The sequence below is a fragment of the Parasteatoda tepidariorum genome, chromosome 3 (assembly GCF_043381705.1).
Source record: "Parasteatoda tepidariorum isolate YZ-2023 chromosome 3, CAS_Ptep_4.0, whole genome shotgun sequence".
Lineage (NCBI taxonomy): Eukaryota > Metazoa > Arthropoda > Arachnida > Araneae > Theridiidae > Parasteatoda > Parasteatoda tepidariorum.
The window spans coordinates 301,611-319,602 of record NC_092206.1 but is presented as its reverse complement, the minus strand read 5'-3'; the positions used below and the strand labels follow the sequence as shown (position 1 = coordinate 319,602).

Below are 17,992 nucleotides of genomic sequence, written 5' to 3'. Positions count from 1 at the left end.
GAGAGTTCAATATTTAATTGCAAAAAAATTGTAAGCAATTTGGTTTTATGTGGTAAAAAACCATCATACTCTTTGAATATAGTTTGTTTTTTAAAATTTTAAATGCTTTTTATTTTTTAATCATCTGTTTATTTTTAATGAAAAACATTAAAATAGATCAAAATATTTGCTTAATTAAGTATTTAAAAATTTCAAAATTATAATATTTCTATGTTTAAAAGAGATATTTATATATTTCTTTCAAAAATAGAAATATATTATATATTTATTATTAGAAATATATTTATATATATATACGTATATTTGCTTTAAAAATATATCAACACTTTTTGATCAAAATGCACACATACAATTATTTTGCTTTCAGTTTGGACTACAAATACAAACTATAGATTACTTTTAAAAATAGATATTTTCTACTCAGCTATGTATTTATGTAATGAAAACGTTTCGGGACTAGAATTTCTATAGACCCGGCCCTAGAGACATCTTTCTTCAGAAGCAATTATTAAAATTTATTATTAAAAATAATTGACTTTCGGATACGGGTGATTAACAAAAGGATTTCACAAACACTAATAAATTATTTCAACTCAAAACATACCAACACCTAATATATACCAATTTCTACCATAGACGGTCAAATGCTTCTTCTTTGAATCTATGAAATATAGATGTTAGGAAGGAAATAAACTGAAAAAAAATTATTATAATTCAACAAAATTGTATATGGGAAATTTTTATGTTTTAAAAACACAAAGAATAAGCATTTTTAATTCGTTGCTCAAACCATTTTTTTACATATACAGGGTGTTTCCTTTGTACATTTTCAGCAAACATATTTCTTCTAATTATTATTTCTGTAATTCCTATAATTATGAAAATATATAAGAATTATAATAATTATAAGAGTTATAATTCTTATAATTAATATTATTTCTTCTAATAGCTTGTGCTGTCTTGATTGTCTCGACATTTTTTCTGGGTATAAAATTAACAGTTCGTTAAAAATGAAGTAAAGCCATTCACATAAAATACTGACCAAAACATTTAGTTTTTGTCATTTTTTCTGACACAAAAATGTCAATCTAAAATGTTAGGTAGGTACTTTCTTGAAATTTCAATTCACAGTTATTCTGATGGAACTCACTACGCAACAGTCTTTGCAGAAAAGTGCAACTCATCGAATATAATACGTTGAATACGCATGATATCGTCATTTCTGATAACCTTATAAAGCAATAAATTGTTCTCCCGGTCAAATGACCGATTGTGGTAGAAATAGGTATACGACGCGTACTATTCGAAACAAACTAAATACACAAAATAATAATAATAATAATAGTAGAATATGAACTGTATATAATTGTTAGAAAAAGTCATGAAGTCAAATGTGTAAAAGCGATAAGATGATAAGCGCATTTTCGATGCAAAAGTTCGTAAACGGTATGTTTAGTGTAAAAGAAAGGATTTATATAAACGATTTATAAAAAGGATTTTAGTTACTTTCCAGAATAACTCACTTTTTCATAAAAATTGTTAAAATATTTCAAATATTTCATACATATTTTTATGTATTTATTGTTACACATACATATGTGTACCAGTGTGTAACTTATGAGTAACACATATATATGAGATTATTAAGGTTTTCAAGCCTTTGTAAAGTTGAGGAACACAAATTAGAGACGCTACAAAGTTGAGAAATCTTCTAAATATTGAGAATAATTTTCAATTTATTTCAGGTGACGCATAGTGCGCCTAAAGAAAAAGAAAGGACCTTTCAGAATAACTTTTGATCTAATGATCGGATCTTTACTTTCTAGGAATTAATCTTATTGATTTGAGGGGGTGACCACAAATATGGTAATTTTTGTTCAGACGATATTTTACGCTACTAAATCAAACACAAAATGACATTTACTCTGAAAAAACATACTTTTTATTTAACGGGACCCCATATCTGAATCCCAAAATATGAGGGGGGGGGGTGAGCCATAATCTGCGAAATTAGGTCCCCATGGTTTGGTCAGAAGAGCGATCCAAAGTTTGGATTTGATAATGTTGATTTTATTCTTTGCGTATTTTGTCATTTCTCTGGAAGTCTTGAAAAATTGAAATATTTTTGCATACACTTATAAAATTTGTTTATCCAAAGATAATTACATGGAAAAAAGGAATCCTAGTTATTATATATTAATTTTTATCATTTTATTTAATAATAGTCGAAAACTTTTTGAATTGTAAGGTATAAAATTTTTACATCATTTTAAAGTACGTAATTTTACACAGGAATTTAAGAAATTTGAGCGTAATCGGTTGAATAGTTCCCGAGAAATCAAATTTTAGAATAGTCGTATGTTTCGATTTCTCAGGAACTATTCAGCTGATTACGCTCAAAGTTAGCCGTGTAAAATTACTTACTTTAGAATGATGTAAAAAAAAAATCTATACCATGCAATTCAAGCTTTTTTCGACAATTAATTAAAAAAGCAAAAAGAAATATTAACTGTAATATACTTTTTTGCACGCAATTATCTTTGGATAATAGAATTTCATAATTGTATGCAAAAACATTTCAATTCTCTTATAAGAGTTGTCAAAAATATGACGAAATATGCTAAAAATAAAATTACCATTACCTAAACTTTGTATTGCACTCTTTGCCAAACTATCAGGACCTTATTTCGCGGCTCACCCCCTATATTATGGTATTCAGATATCGGGTCCCGTCTAAAATGTATGTTTATTCAGAGTAAATTTTATTTTGAGTCTAATTTCGTAACTTACACTAATAATTTAGCATATTTTTGGTACCCCCCCCCCCGCGAACTATTAAATTTGAGTCCTAGAACGTGATGATCCGATCATTAGATCAAAAGTTATTCAGGGTAGTCCATTTTTTTTCTGGTGCTCTGTATAAGTAAACTCTTAAAAAATCATGTAAACATATGAAAAGTAGATTGAAATAAAAAATTAAATATTGAGCAGCATTAACGAGAAATGAAATTGAAATAATTAATAAACACTAAATTTCGATAAGTATATAAAAAAATTAAATAAACCTATAGAACAAAACTTAACTACTAAATAAACATCCGAAACTTAATTGGGATGAAAAAGTAAACATATTGTAACTAAATTGGAATATTTAACATAATTAAATTAAGATAATAATGCATATTGAAAATCGAATGAAACACATGAATATAAACTGATATATTTCAAATAAAATTTTCCATAACTATTTTTGAATTTTGCTGAAATGTTATATTTTTGAGATAACATCCTATCGATATTTGAAAGAGTTTATGATACGCTTAAAGAAGAATATAGTATTTTATGGCATTTTTAAGTTGTTTAACATAAATAGCTGAGAAAATTGTTACACAGTAATCTTAAGTTATTTATTCTGTCTTTCGTATTCCTGAGATAGTTCTACAGAAGATCATTTTCCAGATAGCAAAATAAGGTTTATTTTCACTCAGCAAAAACCTTTTAATGTAAACCTAAAAAGGTTCATTATGCGGTTTACGTGTAAACCTTCTACCCCTTAAACGAAATCTGGGGCAAATGTGATCTTTCTACAAACATTAACCCAATCCAAAACCTTGAAGAAAACAACCTTCTCTATAAAAACCTTCAATTGATATTGCCTTAGGGTTTTTCTAGCGTGAACAAATCCTTGAATAAAGCTAGTCTGAAGGTGAAATCTAGTCAGAGGTCATTATAAGTTTTCGTAAAGTCTTGTGTGATGCTCAGCTGAAATGCACCTTGTCGTGAAAAGCAATTAGATCCTCTATCGCTAGTGTGACCTCAGCTTCAACGTCATGATGGGGACTATTTTATTCTAAATTACACTACTTTTTAAGAAAAGCTTTGAAAAATGATATTTTTAGGATGAAAGGTTTGAAACATTTTTGTTTTATTAAAAAAAAAAGGCTTTTATTGCAAACGTTTTTGTGATAATAAAAAAAACACGAGCTTGCCGTGAGGTTGCAATGCTTTCTGGGTTTCGATAAACACACTCAATCCAATGGCATAACCCAACATGAAATTATCAGACCTTCCTTTAAAAGAATCACTTCGAGAAACCATTTATTATAATTCTTCTGGAACAGTGATGTAGTTTCAAATAATTATAATCACGCTTTAAATTTTTTTCAAGCTATTTATTTATTTCCTTCATAAAATGGATTGCGTCCATTAATTCATATTCACGCGGCAGTGGATGGATCTAAAAAGGTCTATTTTATAATCGTAACTTCTTGAATTATTTTTAGAGTAAAGTCGGATTTCCGCCATCAAATTTTGAATCGTTCATAAAATACTTCATCCATCTCAAGTTTAAATACATTTTTTTAAATCTGATTCTTGAAGTTAACACTGTTTTTTCGACTATTCATTCATTCACTGAATTTAATGAACACATTTTAGTTTTATAGGAGAGAGAAAATTGTTTCACAAAAAGTAACTAAAATAAAAATGTTCTTCGTTGATCTAAATAGGAATTGACTTTAAAAAAAATCTTTTCAAATGACTTGTTTATTATATAAGGGTTTAAAAACAAACAAAGTACTGAAAGATACGTCATAAATTCTCTCAAATGTTGGTTGTACTGCACCCACATGTCTCGTTAGTACCATCATAATGTTGATTAAATCAACCAGAGAATATCATCTCCGGGATACTTTTGTATAAGATAAGTTTTCCTTTTTTTTTAAAAAAAATGCTTCATTCTATTTTTGAATAGGCCTATTACAGATGCGGTAGCATTGATTGCCAAAAATTGCATTTTGAATGTTGGCCCGCTTTCAAATGTATAGTGTGGGTAAAATGAAAAACACCCTGAATAACTTTTGATCCATTTATAAGATTCTCACGTATTAAATTGTATATTTAAAAAAGTGACGTATAATTCAGAAACTGTTTTAGCAATTGCGCTTATTCGTGTATCAATGGATTAAATGAGACAATATATCCTACTATAAATTGGAGACGATTGAATACATGAGACGATATAGAATATTTATTATATCAACCATTATATTAGTATATTATAATAATTAACAAGGGCGCCGGCAGGGGGGTGCAAGGAGGTGCACTTGCACCCCCCTAGATATTTTTTAAACAACTAAAGAGATACAGAAAAAAAATTGCTATAAAATTTTTTTACCAAAAATATTTTTATTCTAAAACAAATAATTAAGGGGCAAACCATTAAAAATTTACACCCATGATACAAAAATGATATAATTTTTTTTTATTGTTCTTTATTGAAAATAAATAGACACATTTATTTTTGCGTTTTTGTATAAATTGCATATTTTTGACTATACGAATTTTTGAAAATTTCGCTTTTTTGCGCGCACGACTTTGCAAGTAATTTTTTAACGTATTGCCATCCAACAACAAAAATATTTAAATATACTTTCTTGAAGTAATTTTTCTCAAATTTTAAGAAAATCAACATTAAAATGTGAAATTTTTTGTTTTTAACAAAAAAAAATTCATTTTTTGAAAAAAACAATATTTTTTTGCAATTTGGACTTCTTTGATTTTTTTTATATTTCAACAGTGTAAAGTATAATCAATAATGATATCAATTCCAAATTTTTGGAAAGGTAAGACACTTTGTTCGAAAGATATAAACAAAACAGTGACTTTGTGTTTCAAAGTCAGTAGCTATGCCAGGGCCATCAATACAGTTTCTCGTGGTAAATACAAAAAATTCGTACTTTTTTTTAAAATATCTTGTTAGCAATGATGAAATGTATCTTCAAAAAAATTAAGCCATGAAAGTATAGGTAATAACAAAACAAAATGTAATAACAGAATATCTTTTTTTGTTTGTTTTTTTGTTAGAGGATTACACCTCCTTTTAAAATATTCTGCCGGCGCCCTTGATAATTAGACCCAATGCAGTTTTTTGATAATGACATGATTTGCACGAGTTGAATAGGCAATACTTTTATAGTTAAACATACATGTCATAAAAACAACGATTCGAGTAAAAACAACACAGCAGTATAATATCACCTGATAATTAGAATTTTACATAGAATGTGTGCCTAAGAAAATGGCCAGGGAGCTGAATAGTATCAATACCAATCCTGATGGAGTCATTTTGACACATTTATTTTGAATTTATATTGCCTTAATAATAATAATAATATCATTAGGCGTGAAATTCGTTGTAACGTAATCCAGATAACTTACTCACGTAACATCCAATGAGTTCCTGCCTGTAAAGAACCGATTTATTCCCGATTAACCGAACTCATGATGGTCTGAATTTCAGTCTCTTTTGAAGTAAAGCACGGAGCACATTCACAATTGCAAAACACAATCTTAAAGATAAAATAATTAGATTTGTCTAGAATGTAAAAAATACAAAACGATACGGGGGTTTCATGGACCACTATGAAGGTTAAACTGTAAAGAAAACAACACAATTCTTTCTCTGAGAGAAAAATACAGCTAGTTTGATTAAAATTAACTTTGATGGGGTTCGAATTTACAATAACTTAACATTTCAGAATTAACATTTCGAAATAATGCTATTATAATGCATTTAATCACCAGTAATGTTTATTCAACCTGTGTTTTAAACCCAAAAAAACATCCTAAAATTTTATTTAATTTTGAATTATTAATTTCTAATAATAAGTTTTGATAATTAATTTCACATAATAATTTTTAATAATTTGTTTTAAATTACTATTTTTCTAATAAAAATAAAATACGGTTTTGGTTTAAGACTGTATAAACACGCCGATACAATTTAAAAAATCATTCTCAAATCCGATAATGAACAACAGGAAGTTCATTAGAATTTAACCTAATTCTTAACTAATTATTGATAGGGTAAGTCTAGAAAAACAGACGTTTTTTTATTGTTTTGCTTTGAGTAGAGTTATTTAATCCTAAAGTGTTTAGGGTTAAATATAGATAAAAAATTAAATGAAATCTTTGATGAAAAGGAATAGTTCATTAAAGAGTTCATTGTTGAAGCAGCTTTTATTAAGTATTTGTAAAGCCAAACGATGGATGAGCATTTTTAACACAATTAAAACGAGTTATAGTATTTAATAGTATTCGTTTTAAAGAGAATTAGTAGCGAAAAATTTTCAAAAACAATTAAACATAGCCTGACGCTTTTAACATTTGTTTGATCCACAGCACAATAAACTTAATACTGATTTTAAATCAGAAAAAGGTGAAGATTATCTAGAATTCTACAGTTATATCAAGTCTTTGGTAGATTGTTTTCTCTACAGAAGTTTATTTTTTTTAGATAAACAAATATTATTTTGTCATCATACACATATTTTCAATTGTGATCAAAGGTAGAAAAAAAATATTTCCAAAAATTCAATCTCGGAAAATGTTTTCTTTTCTACCTTAATTTAAACTAAACAATTCCCCTCTTGTTTTCATATAAAGGGCAATTTGACAGTAAGTAGCACTTTTCCCAATTGTGACACTTTTATATAAAATATAACTTAGTACTATTCCAGAATAAATATTTCACAACTGTTTGTAATTTCCAATCAAAACACTAACATATATAGACACATCTCATTGTTTGAAATTCTACTTTCATTGTTCTTTTACTGGAATGCTCTTAATAACAATTTTGTAATCTGGATTATAATTATATTGACGTGATGATATAATTATATTGATATGACATATATCAATATAATTATATTGATATATGTCATATCTAAGTAATATGACATATATCAATATATGATATATAAAGTAATCTGGATTATAATTATATTGATATGACATATAAAACATGTGGCCGCTTTTATAAAAGTTGAAGCATTCTTGAAAATAGGGTAAAACGTACTAAATAGCTTTTATGAAACAAGCGTATATTCATATAAAGTAAATATTATAGCAAATAATGAAATTTTCAGTAAGGGTAAATAAAGTAATTTTCAGGAAATTATTAATTATTCGTAATAATAACATATTCATTAACGAAATGCAGTTAGTGTGCATTTTTGATGAAAGAATGACGTCAGAGAATTAAGTTCATACTTAAGTTAAGAAATATTTTCATAATATGTTTTAATCAGCAGCACATAAACTGTGTAGCTTAAGAGAAAGGGTTGCCAGTTAAAAATATTTTTGGTCAGATCAAACCTTCTTCTATAGTTTGTTTATAAATTCATAAATGTCTTATGGTCAACCCCGCTGAAAAATACCATTGGTTCCAGCCAATACTATTTAATTAAGCGGGGTATTCGATTAAAAAAGAAGTGCATTATCAATTTCGTTTTTCTAATTTTTCCAAATTAATTTGCTATTTCAATTTGGGCTTTTCGTAATTTATGTGTCTTCCAAAATTTCTATTTTTTTTTTCTTTTTGGATTATTTCAAATTATTCCTTTTCACACTCATCTTGTCTTCACTGCGGTAAGCAATGATTAATCTACTTTAGAAAAAGGCAAGTGTGTTAGACTTTTGATGCCTTTTCTTATTAAAACTAATACAGGGTGCGTAGCCAAATCTTTCATCAAAAAGTAAGCACCTTTTAAGTACTTTTTAAACACTCAAAAAAATATTTTAAAGCACTATATGCATTAATAAAATGCAGAATAATTTTCAAAGAATTTACATGATCATCAGGGGTCTGTTTAGAAGAAATTTGGGTCCGTTAACTGACCCTTCACAAAATATCTTTTCATAAAAACGGAACCTTCACAAAATATCTTTTCATAAAATCGGACCCTTCACAAAATGATTCATTTTTAATCGAGCCCTTCACAAACTTGTTTATGTTCCTTATTGTTTTGTTAATTGAATGAACCCTTCCCAAGGCAGAAAACAGGAAAGATGGATGTAAACGAATTAAGTTTTGTCTTCGGAAGACGATTCTTCCATTATCCGTCCGAAATGAATATTCTGCGTTCAGCAGTATAGGCTAAATACCAAATATTTGTATGTTGCATCTCTAATTTAGAAGCAGCAATTGCTCTTTATTTTTGAAAATTTAATTTTTTTATTATAATTTTACAGTGCTGAGCATAATATTGTATCTATTTAAAATTTAAAAACTCATTGAAAAAGTTTTTTGCAATAACCGGGCCCTATTTGCACAAATTCATAAAAACAGGATCCTGCTTGAAAGAATGTGAGTAATTTTTTCACAATTTCACAAAAACCGGATCTTTCACAAAATGATTGGACAGACCCCTGATCATGCTAAAATAACTAGTTTCTAAATAAAAACTCTTTTCTTGATTATATTAGTCATTATAAAAGGATCGAGAGATTTTTCAAATCGATATCAGAGGGTGCAAAACGAAGCCTGAAATGGAGTATACATCTTGCAAAATGCAGCAGAGTTGCACACTAGAGTGCAATTATCTTACCTCAGTAGACTGCGGACTCGCAAGTATTTCATCAAACATATAAAATGATTGGCGCTTTCATACGCTGTGGACCGACGGTACTCTGAAATAGATTGTTGAATGAATTGTGAAAACGTTGAATAAAATAATACGGAAAGCACGCATAATACACCCCATGAAAAAGCACCGTTGATAACGAAAATCGAAAATAAGCCACTTTAGGCACTTTTTAAAAACACTACGCACAACCTAAAGGGACCATAAGTCTTCACTGTGAAACAAATCTGTACCTTTTTTACATTCTAAATAATGTGTGAGTGAAGTAAGTGGGTAAAACCCCCTTCTCATTCACTCCAATGCAAGCAATATTCTTAAACTAAAGCCTGTTCAGAACAACAAATAAACTCCCCTATTGAAATGTATCTTCTTAACAGAAAACCTTCATACAAGCTAGTGAAACATTTCCTAAATATAAACAGATATTTTTCATTTCAGTACTTCTTCTTCACGCAATGAAGTAACAAATATTCGTTTAAACGAGGAACGTTAGTTTCATATAAAATGGTTCCATTCAATTTTATTCCTAAAAGATTCGATTATCCGATAGGCAATGAAGTGGGGACCACTGCTTAATATTTTTTACCCTCATTAAACACTTTAAATATGTAATAATAGAGACTCTTGAATGCAGTTTAAATAAAAATAAATGTGAGATATGAATAAAGAATTAAATTGTTTAAAATCTAAAAAGAATTTAAAAGACAAATGCTTTAAACCCCGTGGCGGAATTGCGGCGACACGGCGACATTGTTGCAGAACGTTACAGAGATTTTGCAGAAAGATTTTTGGTTTGGGAAGGGAAACATTTTGTTGTCCTTTCTGCATAATTTTTCGAAAAATGTTTTTTCTTTCCTCTACAGAATTTTTTTTTCGAAGATATCTTTCTTGCACATCAGAGAGGAAAAAAATAATCGTGATTTTCTTTATTTTATTTGAGATTTTAAAAAAAATCCGTCATGACTGGCTTCAGCTGGAATTAACACAATAAAATGAGACATTCAGAAATCGCGAAAGTTTTTTCTGCAGAATTTTTTTTTAAAGATGTCTTTATTTGAGTACTTCTTTATGTCAATTAGTGGAGTATCTCTTTTTAAAAGAGTCCGCGTGATTTTGGCGTCGATGCTCATTTTGGAAGGACTACATGGATTTTGCGATTTTTAATTTATGTACACATTTCAATTTATTATCGTTTCATTTATGTATGAATTTTTGTAATGATTTACAAAATTAGAAAGGGGGAATAATGAGTGCGTACTATTAGAATAAAAAAAATAATACTTTTGCAATTAAAATTCTTTATACGTTTTTATTCTATACTTTCTTCTGTCAACACACCGTTTCTGCGACTTTAAATGAGTGACTGTTATAATTAACAGAATCTTAAAGCGAAATATTAATCCTAGGGAAGTGTGTCGCAGAAAGCTCGAAAAAATTCTGCCACAGGTGTGTTCACTAGATACGGAGAATTTAATAATAAAAATTTCCTCCAGATATTTCTACAATTTGATACATTTTTGACTGGAAATAACATTCCTGGACATAATAGCTGATGCAATTTGGTAAAAGTAATAATTTCCCTTTTAAATCAATGGAATGGAAATAAAACTTACCCAGTAGGAATCTTTTTTTATTTCACTTTTCACTTAAAATGTGAAGCCGAAAATAATAATAAGAAGAAGAAGGAAAAAAAATGATGTTCTCCATCGGTAAAGAGAGAGAGAGAGAGGGAAGATGGAGAGAAAGGAGAGAGAAGAAGCTCGCCCCTCCAGATGCGTTCACTCTGCTGTAATATTCTACATGCAACAGAAACATTTCCGTCGCTTTTACAGCTCCCCTCAACATCCTCCTATCGACCAATGGAAAGGCATTATACTAATGTGACGTCATCACCTGTGGCACGGATAGTGAGAAATGGAGAGAGTGTGCTGTTCACTTGTTGCAGTGCTTCACACAGAAAAGGAGGCGGATCTATCTTTCATTTTGATGGACGCACATTTTAAGACAAATTTCCACGCAATACATTTATTAGAATGCGTAATTGGACAATTATTATTTCTCTCTCCCCCCCCCCACTGTTATGTTTTAAAAATATATATTCCGGTGAAAACAAATACTTGAGGAGAGGGATTTCTATTCGAATAGAAAAATGTTAATTTTGAAAATAATAAAAAAAGAATGTCTTTCTAGTACAATAAATTTTACCTTTTTGAAATGACATGACCTATAAATTTGATGTCGAATAATTTTTCTCCAATCACTTCTGGATATCACTTTTAAATAATTTCCGTACTCATAACTACAATACCCGACGCTCGTTGATTTTCTTCAACTCTCGATCAACTGTATATTGTGTTCACCGAAATGGGGGGTTGTTGACTTCCAACGGTGAATGTTGACAATCACATACTCGCTTCACTAAATGTCCTGAACTAGGTCATTACTATCCGGTATACATTTGCCCGGTATGCCCTACATAAATGTTTCTTAAGGCCAAGTGCCACTGCTCCATTTAACCTTGTGGGGCGAGAAGTAACTGACAGTGTCAACCTTCGTCTATGATCAGTTACCCCTCGCCCTACATAGGTGACCCGGACATGATGTGAACACGTCTACCTCGACAGAAGCCTCCACTTCGAAATGAACACGCCTATCTTAACAGTAACGCCCGCTTTGATTTGAACAGTCCTACTTTGGAGGGTCTACATTGAACAGTTGACTTGCTACTTGTGACTGCGACATTATCCTCCTCCTCATGCTCTTGCTTCTCAGTCTCGTTCACGTGCAACGTATGCACTCGACTGCTACAGGCTACACGGGAGCGACCACGACAGTGAACTTAATACACTTTTCACGATCAGCACTCAAAAAAATCATGGTGATCTTAATACAGCTCTCCCGGCCACTCACAAAACAGCAATGAATCAACTAGTGGTAACCTACTCATCGAATTCTATCACAGATGAAATTCTAGTGACGGAGTACTGTACCACTACAAAAATACAATTCCCTTGTATATAATAAGACATGTTAACTCGATTCTATGTCCCAACCTGTACTCTGATGTTTTTCCCAATCTATCCACAGCAGATATTAAAATATTAATAATACCAACGAATAAATCCAATCGGATTTAACAAATATTTTGGACATTCACTAAAGTGATTGTTGATATTCTCTCGGTCACTCACGGTAAAATATGCATTTCCAACGATAAGAGTTCCTCATGGGGAAGCTGTAAAACAACGTATATGTAGTTTAGTTTCATTCAAAATGGGGTATAGTTTGTCTACAATAAGAACTCCCCCAGACATGCGTCTAGACCTGTGGCGGAGACTATAGTAACGACTATTTCAAAAAGGGGTGAACAGACGGCCTCAGACTTTGTGGCGGGAGGAATTCTTAGCTTAGACAAACTATACATTAATGGATGTTTATGTGAACTTGAGAAAATATATTGGCTTCATATTAAAAGAATGTAGGTTTGAGAAATTGAACTTTTAAAAACCATATTAAAATCCGTAAAACATTCATATATAAAATGAAAATAAAGATTAAACAAGGAACAGAATAGAAAGGAAAAATATTTATTAAAAGAAAGGAAGAAAAATTATTAGCACTCACACTATTGTACTGATATATTTTGTTTTGGCTTTATTAATACAATGCTAGAAAGCACTTTAATTTGTGGATATAATCGTGATTATATCGCTTCGATAATTTGCTTCAAGTTTTTTTAATTTTGTAATTTTTTTTTTAAAGAAATTAGATATGTTTAATAATTTTCATCTTTTCTCGTAAAAATATTTTCCCTCTTTATTTATTTCCTTGTTTCATTCGTATTATCTTATTTTACGGATTCTATGCACTTGCACTTTATGTGCAGCTTATTAATTCTTAATTTTCTCTATTTTGATTCTTTCTTTTTCTTCTTCATACAAATATATATATATATATAATGCCAGAACGGGTATGTATATATATAAATATACAATGGTTTTAATATTATTCATAAATAAATGATTATCCAAGAGTTTGAGTCTTTTTAGATTTTTGAATTAAATGAGATTGAAAAATTGAACAATTAAAAATTCGAATACTTATTAAAAAACAGTTGTTCTTCAGTGATCATAAGGTAAAATTACAAAAAAATAATAAAATGGATATTTATTTGCTTAAAATAATTTTATTTTGCAATCGTCATTAAGTAGCGAACCTATTTTTGGGCTTGCGACTAGCAGTACTGAAATTAATTGCCATGCAGTTTTGAACCTAACCCAGAAGACAATAAAACTTCTGGACCAAGCAGTAAGACACGCTGGCCTTCGTGGAGGACTTTTTGATGGAGGACTTTTTGACTAACCTACATTTGAGTATCGTAAGGGGGGGGGACTGGAAAACCTCCAACGGTTAGCCCGACAGCAAAGGAACTCTAATCCATATTACATCTACCACTAAGAATATTTTACGTAAACTTAAGTAAGGATATTTAACATTTGCAGAGTAGAATTCGAATTCACCTGTCGCTGTTAGGATTCGAACACTTGGGTCACTACATTTAATAATTTTGAAAGTAATTTGTTGTATCAGAATGTACATCCATAGTTTTTTTTTTTTTTAAATTCTGCAATTATGTTTTACGGCATTTTTTCTGTTCATTTTATTTATTTATTTTGCACTTTTAAAAGCGTTGTTAGTATGGAAGTTTGTGAAATTAAACGGAGTTTGTAACATTCTTGTTCTTGTGCAACAGTCAGGATGTGGTGAAGGCAATGAAGTGTCATTTTGAGGAATTTTGGCACGATCTTCAGACCCAGCTTTGGATCGATACATATCAGTTATAGTCTACGGAATAAAGGCGGCTGATACAGTCATGTGGTTGATCACAAAGTTGTGGGAGCTTAGCAGGCTGTAGTGGAAAGAGTTTATTTTCATTCATACTACATACATCACTTTCAAAATCGTACATTGTTTTTAAACAATCAGTTTAGAATGAGACTCACGTAAGAAATTGTAATTCATTCTGATAATTAATCTAATTGAATGAGATACATGGGATATTCGATACATAAAATTTTGAAATCCTATAAAAAAATTAAATATAACTATTTCATGATTTTTAATTTGTAAGAAATATACGAATAAAAAAAAAACTTTAATACTTGATATTTATAAGAGTAACATGGTGTAAGAAATTGTTTTGAAAAGTTTCCTATTTTCTAATTAAAAATATATAATTATTATAATATACTTATAAAATACCTGATACAATAAATAATCTATATTTATATAATATATCGCCTCATTTATAGTATCGTCGAATTTATATTATATATATCGTCTCATTTAACCCATTGATAGACTAAACGTAAACAAGTGCAAACCGCGTAATGACGCTTAAGAACACTAAAGCTGTATAGAGTATCACCTGATCATTAAGATCTTAGGGTGCGCTTATTAATTTGGACTGCATCGCTTATTATACTTTTTTTTCAAGAGCAAATCTATAAAGCAAACAATTGAACTGTACACCCATCTCTAAATGCAATACATTAATTGCCTTCTCACAATTTGTAATAAATAAAATAATGCATCTTCACTTTGAAAACGCAAACTAACAGCAGAGAGAACCTCAAAACATTTACAATCTAATTAAAAGCAGAAAATAACAACCGCTCTTTTATCTTCTTCTCCTCCTCCTCCTGCATCCGAGTTAAGGGGGGGGGGGAGCAAAGATAACAACCCGGGTAGAATGAACATCATAAATCAATGTAAATCCCCCTTCTTTCTTTACTGCATTATACATCCCAACACCATAAACGAGTTTTCTTCTTCCTTTGCCTCATTTATTATATTTGCACAATTAAAAACAACTATGTTAACCGTTCTGCCTCTCGAAAAGTATATATATATATATATATNATATATATATATATATAATAAATACAAGAAAACACGAAGAAGGTTAAGAAAAACAATAAGAGGATATAATCGTGTGGGCTGATGAAAAGATTATATCTTTTTTTCCGGTTGTTTAAATAAAATTTCACCTTTTTTTTCCTTTTTATTGTTTTTTTTACTTATTAATTCCCCCCCCCCATTTTTTTTTCATATGTCTATAATTTTTCTTTGTTTTATTCTTCATTTTGGACTTTCTCGCACTCTTCATTCTTCATTGTAGACATAAACAATTTTCATTTTTCATTATATATATATATATATATATGTATATATATTGTAATTGTACTAAAATTGTAGACCAAAAATAAAGAATGCATAGTAATAATATTCAAATAGTAATACTTTTGAATTTAATGCGGGGGTATTGAACAACAAAGATTTATAATTTCTAAAGATTTGTGAGGAGACCAGCACTTCTTCCTATAAAGGGATGAAATATTTTGAAAAAGCGTAAGAATTTTTGTCAGATCTTTGAAGAGAGACCCAGATGTTCACTTTGACAACAAAATGGAACGTTTTCTACTTCTACATCAATTTACTCACAGACGATAGTAGTATTATTCTAAGCAGAATTTTATATTCAGATCATTTGAAAGTAGAAATATCCCGTGGTAGCAATTACGATATGTAAAAATTACGATATGTACCAAATATGTAAAAATGAATCGAATCTATTCTAAAAAAGAATTTTGCAAGCAAAACTGCTTACTTAGTCGCATGGCCTTACTAATTTTTTTTTTGAAAAAAAGTGCAAAAAATCAACCATTTTTTTTCTTTTTTAATTTCATTCATCAATACAAGGAACTAAAACAAAACATAATACACGAGTTATAAGTTGACATTTTAATTTTTTTATGCGTAAAAAATATTAAATTTAAGATCAGTTTACTATACCAAATGATCGAATAAAAAAAGGTAAATATGAGTCTTCGCATAGGTTCACATCTTCATCATCTGAAAAAAATTTTTTGTTAATTACGCTCATGAGCGCCATTATTTTTACTCTTTTTGTCAATTCATCCACCCATCGTCTATACAATTGTACAAAACAAGTCCTAAAAATTGTAAAACTCAAAAACAAATAGGGTTAAACTTCCCATCTCAGCAGGATTATTTTTTGTTTTTCTTCCGGCCGAATAAAAACGTGTTGAAATTAAAACGTATGGACGAATTCTACTACACACGAGTTAACTCGGGATGATCAGCTAAGCGGTTAACAAACAGTGAAAAAATAATTTTTCTGCAATTGCTTTGCGATATTAAAGAAAAGATTGAATTCTGTTCTTGGTAGTCAATTTAAATCACAGACTTCACATCTGCTTTCTTTAAAATACATTATGCGAAATTCTATCAACACACTTTAAAAATAAACTTATATATAAAATGAATATAATAAGTGGAAAATGAATTGAGACTGTATCAATTCTCGATTTTTATAGGTTACTTTCAATATTTTGCTTCTTACTTTTTCGTGAGAAATCGTAGAAAATACGTTTTTTTTTTAATATTTAATTTGATTAATTAAAACATTTATTGCAGAAGTTAACATCAAATTTGAAACCTTCACTTTCTTTTTAATCATTTGCTACGATTTCTGATATGTAAACAATGTTTCGGAATAATGTAGCAAGATGCAGGTTTGAACAATAAGTAAACAAAACAGAAACAAGTCATATAAAAAAGTCTATTCCTTCAGCAAAGAAAATCTTTATTTCAGTTACTTTCTATTAAATAGTTAAAAAAAAACCTTCTCCTATCTAAAACTAAAATGAAATCATTAATTTTAATGTATGAATTAATAGTTGAAACAAACTGTATTATCATGCAAGTGTCTGGAAGATTAACAAAAATATATTTGAACTTGAGTGGATGAAATATTTTACGAACGATATAAGCAAAAAGATATATATAGGTGTAGAGTGTAAACAAATGGTAGGAAGTGAAACAAAACAAAAATGTTACAAAATGAACAAAAATAATGTAACAAAGAGAACTCATTACATTTAACATAAATGCGTACTTGAGAATTCACACGAATCAGTTCTCAGATCGCCAAATATTCTAGTCACTGAGAAATGCCAATAACAGATGACGTCAGTTTCCAAGAGTTAGTTTCAAAGACGGTAATAAAGGTTTTGATTAACCAATAAAGATGTTGAGTTTGGCGAGACAATCCAATTAAAAGCCGTATGGGCGTAGAAATTAACACTTTGAGGACATATCTACCTTCAATCATTATTCAGTGGTTGCTTTTCATTTATCATGGTTTATAAAAAATCGGTTTTGGGAGACAAAATCCCCTCCGAAATTATAATTCATTACTAGATTAATGAGTTATTCTATTCGATAAGTAAGATGTAGACATAAACAATTTTCATTTTTCATTATATATATATATATATATACAGTCAAACCCCGCTATAGCGAACCTTCAAGGGACCTAAATTTTGGTTCACTATAACCGGGAGTTCACTATATCCGTTATGCGGACAATTTAACTAATGGTTCCCAAATTCTTCCCTTTTATTACACGTTATTCAAATAAATGACTGAAAAATATTATGTAGTAGCGAAAAATTTGTTATTTTTTATTACTCTTCGTC

The 17,992-nt window shown here is 29.5% G+C and overlaps 1 protein-coding gene across 5 annotated transcripts in view; it reads right to left on the bottom strand.

The window, feature by feature from the left end:
- LOC107454023 (class A basic helix-loop-helix protein 15) overlaps positions 1 to 17,992 on the bottom strand; it is a 219,912-nt gene that overhangs the window by 152,812 nt on the left and 49,108 nt on the right. The window contains exon 1 of one of the 5 annotated variants that reach the window (XR_011636301.1): positions 11,042 to 11,218. The exons of 3 other annotated variants lie outside the window; for them this stretch is intronic. The gene's annotated coding sequence lies outside the window, so the exon portion shown is untranslated. Of the gene's footprint in view, positions 1 to 11,041; positions 11,279 to 17,992 lie in introns of those variants that run through there. One more of the 5 variants, XM_071178161.1, reaches the window with a different exon arrangement.